Source organism: Ursus arctos, unplaced genomic scaffold, assembly GCF_023065955.2.
Source record: "Ursus arctos isolate Adak ecotype North America unplaced genomic scaffold, UrsArc2.0 scaffold_8, whole genome shotgun sequence".
Classification (NCBI taxonomy): Eukaryota; Metazoa; Chordata; class Mammalia; order Carnivora; family Ursidae; genus Ursus; species Ursus arctos.
Window position 1 is genome coordinate 49944815 of NW_026623100.1, and position 12551 is coordinate 49957365.

Consider the following 12551-nt stretch of genomic DNA (forward strand, 5'->3'; position numbering starts at 1 on the left):
GGAGAAAAGAATTAAGATTAACTGATTTCTTTTTGAATGGTATGTGGTAGGGACCTAATTTCCCCTCTTTCCTTGGCCAGATAATCAACCTTCCAGTACCATTCAACTGAAAAGACTGTCCTTTCCCCACTGGTCTGTAATGCCTGCCCCCTCTCCTATATATAAAGTTTCCTTCAAACAAAGCTTGATTTCTGGGGTGTCTTTTCTGCTTCATTTCTGTCTTTCTCTAATACTCTGTCTCAATTACTGGAGCTTTACTGGATTTTATATAGTTTGATAGTTTATCTGATGCTGTTCTTCACAAATGCCTTGGCTATTTGGGGCCCTTTTTAAAAAAATTTTTTTGGGGGTAAGATTTTATTTATTTATTTGAGACAGAGACAGAGCACAGGTTGGGGGAGAGGCAGAGGAAGAGGGAGGGGGTCAAGCAGACTCCCCGCTGAGCGGAGAGCCTGACCTGGGCCTCAATCCCAAGACCCTGAGATCATGACCTGAGCTGAACTCGGACACTTACTAACTGAGCCACTTATTTTGGGCCCTTTTACTTTGATACAGTTTTCACTTGTTTTCAGTGTAAAACTGACACTTTTTGGTAAATTTTACAAAGTTGTGTGACATCACCATACCCAATTTTAGAATGTTTTTGACACCCACAAAAAGATCCTTTGTACCCATTTTCATTGCTCCCCAGTCCCACCTCCAGTCATAGGCAACCACTGATCTCCTTGCTGTCTCTAGGTTTGCCTTTTCTGGGCATTTCATATAAATTTCAATATGTGGTCTTTTGCTTCTGGCTCTTCATATAATATAATATTTTTGAGATTCATCCATGCCTTATCATAGACCACTAATTTTTTTAAATAATTGCCCCATTATCCCATTGTATGGTTAGGGGTTTCTGAGTACTGTGGTAAATATATGTTTAACTTTTTAAGAACTGCAACATTGTTATCCAAAGCGGCTGTATCATTTTACATTCTAGACAGCAAAGTAAGAAGATTTTAGTTTCTCCACGTCCTCACCCACACTTGTTATTGTCCGTTGTTTTGATTATAGCTTTTCTGGCAGGGGTGAAGTGGTATCTCACTATGGCTGTAATTTGCATTTTTCTAATGATTAATGGTGTTAAGCATTTTTTCATGTGCCATTGGTCAGTTCAGATCTTTATCCAGTCTACAACTGGATCATCTTACTGTTGGGTTCTGAGAGTTCTTTGTTGAATACACGTTCATTATCACATATATGATTTAGAAATACTCTGTCCCAATATGTGGCTTTGTCTTTTTGTCCTAATGTGTGCTTGCCTTTTTAAAATAGTGTCTGTTGAAGCATGAACATTTTAATTTAATGTAGTAAGTTTATCATTTTTTTTTTTTATGGATCATGCTTTTGATGTTGTATCTAAAAATTCTGTGTCTAACCCAAGATCACAAGATTTGCTTTTATGTTTTTGTCTAAACATTTTTTATAGTTTCAGCTCTTATATTTATGTCTATGATTCCTTTTGAGTTAATTCTTAGGAAAAGTATAAACTAAGGACCTAAATTTTTCTTTTTACATATAGATATCCAGTTGTCCCAGCACCATTTTAAAAAAAGACTACCGTTTCTCCACTGAGTTGCCTTGGCACCTTGGTCAGAAATCAGTTGTCTATAGATGTAAGAATTTCTTTCTGGACTTTCAGTTGTGTTCAGTTGCTTTATATATTTATTCTTGTATGTTATATGTTATGCTCTGTATGTTTGGTGCTCTATGTGTTTATCCTTAAATGCTATCACACTGTCTTGTGATGGTGTCTTGTGATTACTATAGCTTTATACTAAGTTTTAAAATAAGGAAATATAAACTGTCCAGTTTTATTCACCTTTTCAAAGATTGTTTTGGCTATTTGGTGTCTTTTGCTTTTCCATATAAATTTTAGGATCAGCTTGTAAATTTCTGCAAAAAACCTATGCTGGGATTTTGACCGAGTTTGCATTGATTTGTGAAGAATTGCCACGTTATATGAATATGAAATGTGTCTCAATTTATTTAGGTCTTTAATTTCTCTCAGTTTTGTAGTTTTCAGTGTACAAGTGTGTTCTTTACACTTCTTTTGTTAAATTTATTTACACATATTTTGTCCTCTTTAATGCTGTTGATGAATGAAATTTTTTTAAACTTCATTTTTGGATCATACATTCATAGTATAGAGAAATAGAATTAATTTTTGCGTTTCAATCTTATTTCCTGAGGCTTTTCTGAACTCATTTATTTGCTCTATAGGTTTGTGGGTGTGTTCCTTAGGAATTTCCACATATTATCTGAGAATAGAGACAGTTTTACTTCTTCCGTTCTAATTTGGATGCCTATTGTTTCTTTTTCTTGAGTGATTTCACTGGCTCACACCTCCTATGCAATGTTAAATAGAAAGGATAGCACACATCACTGACGTTTTCTGATATTAGGCAAAAATCATTCAGACTTTCACCATTGTGTATGATTTTAGTTGTAGATTTTTCAGTGATACTCTTCATTGGTTTGAGGAAGTTGCCTTCTATTCCTATTTTATCAAGAGCTTTTATCGTGGGTGGGTATTAGATTTTGTCAAATGTGTTTTCTGTATCTACTGAGATGCTCATATCATTTCCCCCCTTTATCCTATTAATATGATACAGTACATCATTATGACATATTCAGATGTTAAACCAGTCTTGCATTCTTGAGATAACCCCACTTGATCATGGTATATAACCTGTTTTGAATATTTTTGGATTTGGTGTGCTAATATTTTATGAAGAATTTTTATTCTATTCATATATAGCTTTCTTTTCTTATGATGTCTTTTTCTAGCTTTGGTATCAGAGTAATATTGGCTTCCTCAAGTGAATTGAGAAGTGTTCCTTCTTCCTTTATTTTCTAGAAGAGTTTTGAAGGATTAGTATTATTTCTTGTTTAAATGTGTGGTAGAATTCACCAGTGAAGACACCTGAGCCTGAGCTTTTCTTTAACAGAAGATTTTACATACTGATTCAATTTCTTTCCTTTTTATAGGTTTATTCAGGTTTTTTTTCTTGAATCAGTTTTGGTAATTTGTATCTTACTATTAATTTACCATTTCACCTAAGATGTCTACTTTGTTGGTATAAATTTGTCCATAGTACTGTTTTATAATCCTTCTGATTTCTATATCAAAAAGATTTTTATATCAAGAAGAGATTTCTTTGCCAAAAGTTTTGAGTTCTGTATCAAGAACTCAAAAGATGTATCAAAAGATGTCCCCTCTTTTGTTCCTCATTTTGGTACTTTTGAGTCTACTGTTTTTTTTCTTGGTCATTGTAACTGAATGTCTGTTTTGTTGATCTTTCAAAGAACCAACTTGGTTTTATCGATTATTCTCTCTCTCTCTCTCTCTTTCTTTTTTAATTGATTTCCACTCAGTTTTTCTTTATTTTCTTCCTTCTGCTTGCTTTGTGTTTCGTTTGCTCCTATGTAGATTTTAGAGTCAGTTTGCCAAATCCCTCTTCCCCAGCAAAGCAAAACAAGGACAGATGCATTGGGGTTTTTTATTGGAATTTCTTTAGCTGTATGCATCAGTTTGGAAACAATTAACAGCTTTTTGAGAGTGAGTTCTTCAGTCCATGAATATATTGTCTATAGTCTTTTTAAATGTCTTTTTGATAAAGCTATCATTTTCCCCAGTGGACCTACACGTTTTTGTTAGATTATTTTTTCTTAAATACTTTATAATTTTGGATGTTATTCTCACTCGTTTTTTAAAGTTGATTTTTCTGAATTGAATTGGCCACTTTGCTAATTTCTGTAAATTTGATAATCTGAGTAAGTTTTTCTGCATTTTTCTGCAGACATATCATCTGCATATCATGATTTTTATTCCTTTTGCAGTTATTTATTTTTATTTTTCTTGTCTTGTTGACTAGGCCTCATAGTACAAGATTTTACAAAACAGCTATATTAAAGTATATATTATATATAATGGACTCATTTAAGCATACAGTTCAATTACGTTAAGTATATTCACACTGTTTTGCATCCAATCTTCAGAACTTTTTCATCTTGCAAAACTTAAACTCTGAACCCATTGAACAGTAACTACCTATTCCCTCCCTTGCCCAAGCCCTTGGCAACCACCATTCTCCTTTATGTCTCTGTGATTTTGATGACTCCAGATACCTCACGTAGGTGGAATCCTAGAGTATTTGTCTTTTTGTGACTGGCTTATGTCACTTAACATAATGTCCTCAAGGTTCATTAATACAGCATGTGTCAGAATGCCCATCCTTTTTCAGGCTGAGTAATACTCCATTATATGTATCTACCACATTTTGCTTAACCATTCATCTGTTGATGGTTACTTGGGTGGCTTCCATGTTTTAACTATTGTGAATAATGCTGTTATGAACATGATGTACAAATACCTTTTTGAAAATCTCCTTTCAATTTTGGCTATGTACCCAGAAGTGGAATTGTTGGGCCATGTGATAATTCTGTTCTTAATTTTTTGAGGAACCACCATACTGTTTCCATGGTAGCTGTCCCATTTTACATTCCCACCAGAAGTGCACAGGATTCCAATTTCTCCACATTCTCACCAACACTTGTTACTCTCTTTTTCTTTTTTTATTTGATAGTAGCCATCCTAGTGGATATGAGGTGGTAGGCATCTCCTTGTAGTTGTAATTTGCATTTTCCTAATGATTAGTGATGTTGAGCATCTTTTCATGTGCTTATTGGCCATTTGTATATCATCTTTGGAGAAATTCAAAGGCTATTCAAGTCCTTTGCACAATTTTGAATAGGGTTTTTGTTGTTGTTCTAGGGAATTCTCTGTATATTCTGGATTTTAATCACTTATGGTATATATGACTTGAAAATATTTTCTCCCATTCTGTAGGTTGCCCTTTCACTCTGTTGATAGTGTCCTTTGATGTACAAGACTTTAAAATTTTCATGAAATCCAATTTGTCTTTCTTTTTTTTTTTTTTTCTTGTGCTTCCTGTGCCTTTGGTCTCCTATTCAGGAAGTCACTGCTGAATCCAGTGTTGTCAAACTTGTATCCTGTCTTTTTTTTCTACGAGTTTTATAGTTCTAGTTCTTAGTTTAAGTCTTTAATCCATTTTGAGTTAATTTTTGTATGAAGTGTTTGGGAAAGGTTCTAACTTCATTCTTTTGCATTTGGATATCCAGTTTTGCCAGCCCCGTTTGTTGAAAAGGCTGTCCTTTCCCCATTGAATGGCTTTGGCACCCTTGTCAAAAATTATTTGACCATGTATGGGAAGGTTTATTTCTGGGCTCTGTATTCTATTCCATTGGTCTTATATGTTTGTCTTTATGCCAATACCATACTGTTTGATTACTGTAGCTTTCTAGGAAGTTTTGAAATTTAGAAGTGTAAGCCTCAGCTTTGGTTTTTTTCAAGATTATTTTGGCTCTTTCGGGCCTATTGAGATTCCATATGGATTTTAGGAGGGATTTTTGTTTCTGCAAAAAATGTCATTGTGATTTTGATAGTGAATATATTGAAGTTGTAGATCACTTTGGACACTACTGACAATTTAACTATATTAAGCCCTTCCAATTCATGAACATGGGATGTCTTTCCATTTATTTATGTCTTTATCTTCTTTCAGAAATGTTTTGTAGTTTTCATTGTACAAGTCTTTCACCATTTTGGGTAAATTGATTCCTAAGAATTTTATTCTTTTCGAGGTATAGTAAATGGAATTGTCTTCTTGACTTCCTTTTCAGATTGTTTACTATTAGTTTATGGGAATGCAGCTGATTCTTATGTGTTGACTTTATATCCTGCTGGTTTGTTGAATTCATTTATTCGTTCTAACAGTATTTTTGTGGAAGCTTTAAGGTTTCCTACATATAGATCATAGATTCTACGTATAGATTATAGATATATAGATGAATGTTTTCTTAACATGATAAAATATATTATACCTTATTAAGAAAAGTAAGCATCATACTAAATGGGGAAACAGTAGAGGCATTTCCACTAGAAGAGTTTATGTCCAGTGGGACTGTCTAGTTTCTGAAAGTTGAATAGAATTCCCCTCTGAAAACATCTGTATCTGGTGCCACTTTCATTAAGAATGTCCTTGATGAAACAGTAAAAATTATTAATGTTGTGAAACCTCGATTCTTGAGTATGTGTCTTGTCAATATTATGCATAGCGAAATGGGAAGATGTATAAAGTATTTGTACATACTCAATGGTATTCTCAAGGAAAAACATCTGTGTGCTTTTATCTTAATTGCAAGCTGAATTAGCTGTGTTTTTTCATGAACACTCAACAACTGAGGGGCAGACTTTTTTTCAGATGTGGATGCTTGGCAGGTACTTCTTCACAAACGAATGAAATGATTCCATTACTTCAAAGAAAATAACTGAAAATATTTGTTATCAATGATAAAATTCTGGCTTTTGAGCAAAAATTATAATTTTGGAACATTTGATCTGTCTCTGTGAGGTTGATAGCTTTCCTGTACTTTTTGTAAGATTGGTTGGTGATATTAAAGACTGGTGATATTTTAAAATGTGGTGTTTTAAATAATGTATAATGTATAATGAAACGTTTGAAAGGTATGCATAAATTAGTAAGCTAAGATTTCCAAATAAATAGTGCATGGTGTTACAAAATTATGGGTTAAACATCCGTCCAACCTACAATATAGATCCCTGGGGGTTTTTTGTTTTTTGTTTCTTTAAAGATTTTATTTATTTATTTGAGGGTGAGAGCAAGAGAGAGACAGCGTGAGCAGGGGGAGGGGCAGAGGGAGAAGCAGACTCACCGCCGGAGCAGGGAGCCGGACATGGGGCTCGGTCCTGGGACTCTGGATCGTGACCTGAGCCGAAGTCAGATGCCTAACTGACTGAACCACCTAGGCACCCCAGATTACTGGGTTTTGATGTAACAGTACAAAAAGTTCCTTCTTGTGGTTTCAGATTTTATATTGCAACTGGAAATTTGGTTGCATTTGCTTTTAGTATTTATTTGCCCACCACTTTATTTTTTTAGCTTTTCTGAATAAGTTTTAGCCTTTCTCATATGGAGTATATAGTTGGGTTTTGTTCTGTGAGCCAAAATGAAATCCTTTACTTCCTTTGATAAGTGAATTAAGCCCATTCACATTTATTAAAATTACTGAACATTTGGGTTTCTGTCATTTTGTATTATAGTTACTGTGTAAATTATGTTACATTTGTGTGTCTTCCCTCTATGATGCATTTTCTTTTTTTGCTCTTTTATAAATTTTGCTTTCTTCATCTCATTTTTATCCTTTTTCCACTTTTATCCAATAAACCTTATTAAGTTTCCATTAAAATCGGTCCAGTTTTGTAATATAGTCTACATTTTTGACATGATCTCTTTTTTTGTATCATTTCTGAGGTCAATCAACTCTTGTTTCATTATTTGCATTTTTTGTCTTAGTTTTGAATTTCAGTTCAGGTTTTTTCATATTCCTAAGCAGGGATATTTAATTCAGTTTGGATTTTTGTGTTACAGTTTGCTGCTGCTGCATGGTTTTTTGGGGGGAAGGGAGTAGGGGTGGCTAAGTTGATAATTTTCATTGGCTGATGTGTTTTTGTTGTTTTTTTCCTGTAGTTTTGTATAGATGAAGAATACTTATGCCTACGCCTGTTCAAGACTGTTGATTTGGAGTGGTTTACAGGAGTCCTCATTTAAAGCGCCCTCTTGTGTCACTATGATGTTGTGCATCTTCTTTAATGGGTGGTGCGGAGGGGACAGAATCTAGTCTACCATTGAGGGAATTAGTCTTCACCAAGATGTGCCAGTCAGTGGAACAAGAGAGGAGCATATATGGCAGAGATGCTGGCTGGTAGGTCAATGTTGTGGTAGTAAATTGCAGAAGTCTTTTCTGATTCAGTTTTGTCAATAAAGTAGGAAGCAAGGTTAGGCTGAATGAGGATAGATGAGATACAGGAGATCGAAGAGAGAAAACTCAGGTTTCTCTAAGAAGACATTGGGATAATAGGTAGATGATGACTATATGGTTAGATCTTTTCGTGTCATTAAATACATTTGCAACATATTTTTAATGGCTGCTCACAATTTTGTTTTATGACTTAAATTATGATTTTGTGTTTTTTTTTAAACCACTTAACTGTTTTTTCCAATTTCTTACTATTGTAAATAAAATGGAACAATGTCTCTTGCTGTGGCATCCCTACACTTGGAGTTCTTAACTTTTTTGTTGTTAAGACATGAGAATGGTTATCTTTCTCATTGGTTCATGAACTGTAGTGAGATTGTACACTTGTGTAACATGTAAATTTTAGAAGTGTGATGCTATCTTTAACACAATAGTCAAAGGCAGAATTCTCCAAGCACAAATCATGAAATTCAAATATGCACTTTTATATAGTGGTACTGATTATTATTAGAACAATACTGTGAGACTGAAACTGTCAGCATCATATTGCTTTATTGCTGGGAAGAATGATAGCATCACTGACTTGCTGTATACACAGAGTATACCAAAGGTAGCAAATTCTTAGCAAAGTTCTGTTTGAAAATATGAGTCAGTTACTTTGTTTGTAACCTAATACTGCTAAAGAAAGAAAGGGAATTGTGTGTGCTTCAAGCAGAAGTTTATCAGAAAAGACCTAGGAAAGAAAGAAACCAGGATAGTTCCTGGGCCCTTAGCATCGGGAGCGTATGAGCTAAGAGTGAGTTGTCTTTTCATGCGCCATTGCTGTCTGCCAGGGTGATTGGTTCACTCCCTGGCAGTGGCTGGGGAGGAGGGCAAGACAATGCACTAGAAGCTGCCAGAGGAACTCCGAGGAGATAGACTGAGTTGATACTTCAAAAGGATCCATTACAAAAGTCTTCAATAATTTAATGAACTTATGCAAAGAAGTGATTATATTACCTGTAGAATTGGTACTTTGTATCTTTTAAACATCACATACAATTCAAAGGATTTCCAGATCCTCTCATAGCTCACAATAGAAGGTCAATTTTATGGCAGACCTGTGTGTAAGCTAACCTCGGTCAGCAATAAGCTAGCACTCGTGCACACTTATCAGCTGTGGGCACTGTGCTATTTTATTTAATACTGTTTAACTTTCTTATTTAAGCCATATTACTCTATGAGATAGATAATAGGATCAATGGCATAGAAAAGGGAATAAATAGAAACATTTACCTTCTATTTTTTCTATTTCCATGAACCTTGAAAATACTTATATTTGATCCTCTATGACAGTTCAACAGTTTATAACCTTATAATGTTACCTCATGTTCAGTTCAATACTGATGAGGTATAAACATTTACCTGTAAATTTCATGTATAAGAAAACAATTTTATATTCCAAGGGGCACTACCCATATCACTTGTAAACTCAGAAGACCAAGGAGAGGTTTGAGGGACTGAGAAGTCAGAGAAGTTAAAAAAAAATCTTACTTTACAACTCCTGTTTTGAAGAGGCAAACATATTTGTGTCAGTGAAACCTCTGAACTTCTGTTAAATCAAGTTGAGGAGAGACCTGTTCTCCCCCATGTGCCCTTCATGCCTAGGGCAGCCATTAGGCTGTGGGTGTCTTACTCTGGGTTATTATTGCACCCTTCAGCACACTCTCCTGCCTCGATTTTCCACTTTCTGCTCTCCAGTTCACTCTCTTTTCCCGTTAGAGCCCATTTCCCAGTGTCCTGCTTGAGCCCTGCCCCCACCCCGAGCAGTACCCGAGTCGAGATCCATTTGTCCGCCAGGTCTCCAGCGCCCCGCAGTATGGCCGTCTCGGCCGTACCACGCGCAGTTCCTGCTGCCTTGTGCGCCTCGCTGCCCCTCTCGGTTTCGTCCTGTGAAGGAAATGTCACTGACCCTGGACGCAGTTCCAGGCAGGTCCATGAGTACTAAAACCAGAATCAGTCAAAAAACATCTGGACCAGAAGAAATGGAAGACCACGGTGATAGGAAAGGCTGTACGTGGATTTCCGCATCATGTGCCGGCGTGGTTATCTCGGCTACATTACGGTTATCTCTGATCTTTTTTAGAGCCGAAACAAAAAGGACGAAGTGGTTATCTGTTCAACCTCTCATTATCAGAAAGGAGGTGGCATGTAAAACCTCACCTCTCCTAATAATTCATGCAAACAGTTCTCACGTGGGTCTGCTTCACGAGTAGAATGAACACAATGTTCATTTCTAAGATTCGGTGTGACAGGTTTCATATAACCTTTTTTTGTGGTCAGTTACTAAAAGCCCCAAGACAGTAAAACTCAATTTTTTTTCAGTTGGTAAGACGATAGAAGTCGGGTGTGTAGTCTTTTGGTGTTTTGACTTGATCTGGTTGTAGAGCTTCAGGAATTCAGACCCAGAGATGTTAAATGACTTGTCCCTTGTCTTAATAGGCTTCCTGACTTCCAGCACAAGTATCTTAGTTCATTGACTGGTTTTGCTAAGCATAGCCATTGGAGGGTTCCTTTCAAAGATTTCTTCTGAGCTGTTGCTTGTTAGAGTTAAAATACTATGATTTGGTGATATGACCTAAGGAATATGGGGCTCATACTGCCAATTAGAAGCACGAATGCCGCATTTGGGGTTTGGGGAGATCAGAATATCTCAGGTCAAGCACCTGCTGAATGCTAGGATCATACATATGAAATCCTTTTCAATACCTGTTACAATCCTATAATAGGGATTATTATAGCAATAGTAGTTGTTATTACTATTTACTGATAAGGAAACTATGTTTATAAGAAGGCATTACCTGCCCTGAGTCTCCACAGCTTATATGCTTAATTGCAAACCATCACATATATTTTCTCCCTTTCCTAACAGAATTGCGGTTTTGCTTAGGTATCCTTTCCTCCTCCATTATATCATCCGTGCTTTGTAGATGGTGGGCTTTGGCCTCAACCGTTAGGGTTGTATCAACAAAGATCTAAAGTTGTGGTTCTCAACCTTGGCTTGGCATTGGAATGTTTTTAAAGGGAAACTTAAAACAGTGATGCCTGGGGCCTGCTCTCAGAACTTCTGATTTTCTTTTGGCAGGGGCAGGATGCAGGGAGGCCTGAGGTGTGGACATGAGATTTTTGGTAGCTTCCAGGTGATTCTAAAGCATAGCCAAGGTTGAAAACCATTGGTCTCAGCAACTAATGGAAGTGCCATTCTTGCCGGTGGCTGGCTTAGGCTTGAAATATGAATCCCTGTCCTCTGGTACACTTCTGGGGAAGTTGACATCTCTTGAGACACAGAAGGAGGTTAGACATTGCCATGTCTAAATATGACACCCGGAACTGACGCAGCTGTCTTACGACCTCAAGGGGAGCTAGCTAACCAGCCGCAGGTGACAGAGAAGGAAGCTGGGGAGAAGCTGGGTCCCTGATAACAACTGAGCCGTGGAATTCCTCAGCCTTAGAAGATACCAGCCTTCACGTTTCGCGTTATACCCAATGAGTAACGTATTTTCTTTACTCCTTAAGCCATTTTTATTTGAGTTCCCTGTTACCTGCAGCCAAAGGCAAGCTAATAAACATGAGCCAAGAATCAGACCTCCTTTCATCTGTCCAAAGTTCACGTTTCTCCCCTGACCACCTTCTTCCCTGAAGACAGTGTTCCCTCCGGCATGGAGTAGAAACTGGGAGGGCATAGATATATTTAAGGGAAAGGAGAAAATGTACATGTTGGGTCTGGAAGGATAAGATGCCCAACCCACCTCTAAGTGGTGTTGATTCCTGTGAAATTTGCAACACTCTTCACATTATTTAAAAATAAAGTAAGAAAAATGTAGACAGGGGCGCCTGGGTGGGTGGCTCAGTTGTTAAGCGTCTGCCTTAGGCTCAGGGCGTGATCCCGGGTTCCTGGGATCGAGCCCCACGTCGGGCTCCTCCGCTGGGAGCCTGCTTCTTCCTCTCCCATTCCCCCTGCCTGTGTTCCTTCTCTCACGGGCTGTCTCTCTGTCAAATAAATAAATAAAATCTTTTTTAAAAAAAAGAAAAATCACATATTTTTTGTTGCTATATGTCATTCTGGATTACGTGTTTATTTTCATAGTTAACATCTCTGCAATTGGAATGTATTTTATAGTTGATGGAATATCGTATTTCACTCAGCAGGTTATTTTTTCTTACTGGTGCATAAAAAATGATGGATCTTACTGATAAGTTAGTGACATTTAGATTTGATTGAATGTAATTTTAAAATTGAACTTGTATATGTATATAGTCAAAAGTTTACTGTGAAATAAACTTACGAAATTTATTTTGGATTAATAAATTATAAAAACATAAAAAAGCGTTTTTTGTGTGTGAAGAAGAGTGGTTCCCTGTCTCCCAACTTCCCCTGCCCTCTTTGTGGTAGGCAGATTCTAAGGTGGCTCCCAAGATTCTTTGCTCCTGGTGCACACGACCTGTTTAACGACTTCCCTCTGTGGGCTTCACTTTGTGACGGATTTCACTCCCGTGATTATCTTACATGATGTGTCAAAGAAGAAGTGGTTTTACTTCTGATATAATTGAGATCTTAAATCAGTTGGTTTGGAATTTAATCAAAAGGGAGATGTTCCCAGGTGAGC

General features: G+C 36.7%; 1 protein-coding gene across 3 annotated transcripts in view; it reads left to right on the forward strand.

Moving 5' to 3' along the window:
- Positions 1-12271, forward strand: part of ZC3H8 (zinc finger CCCH-type containing 8) — a 33190-nt gene extending 20919 nt beyond the window's left edge. For 2 of the 3 annotated variants that reach the window (XM_026480443.4, XM_026480449.4), the window contains exon 9: positions 7617-12271. The gene's annotated coding sequence lies outside the window, so the exon portion shown is untranslated. Of the gene's footprint in view, positions 1-1564; positions 7148-7616 lie in introns of those variants that run through there. The other variant, XM_057309260.1, reaches the window with a different exon arrangement.
- The last annotated feature ends 280 nt before the right edge of the window (positions 12272-12551 follow it).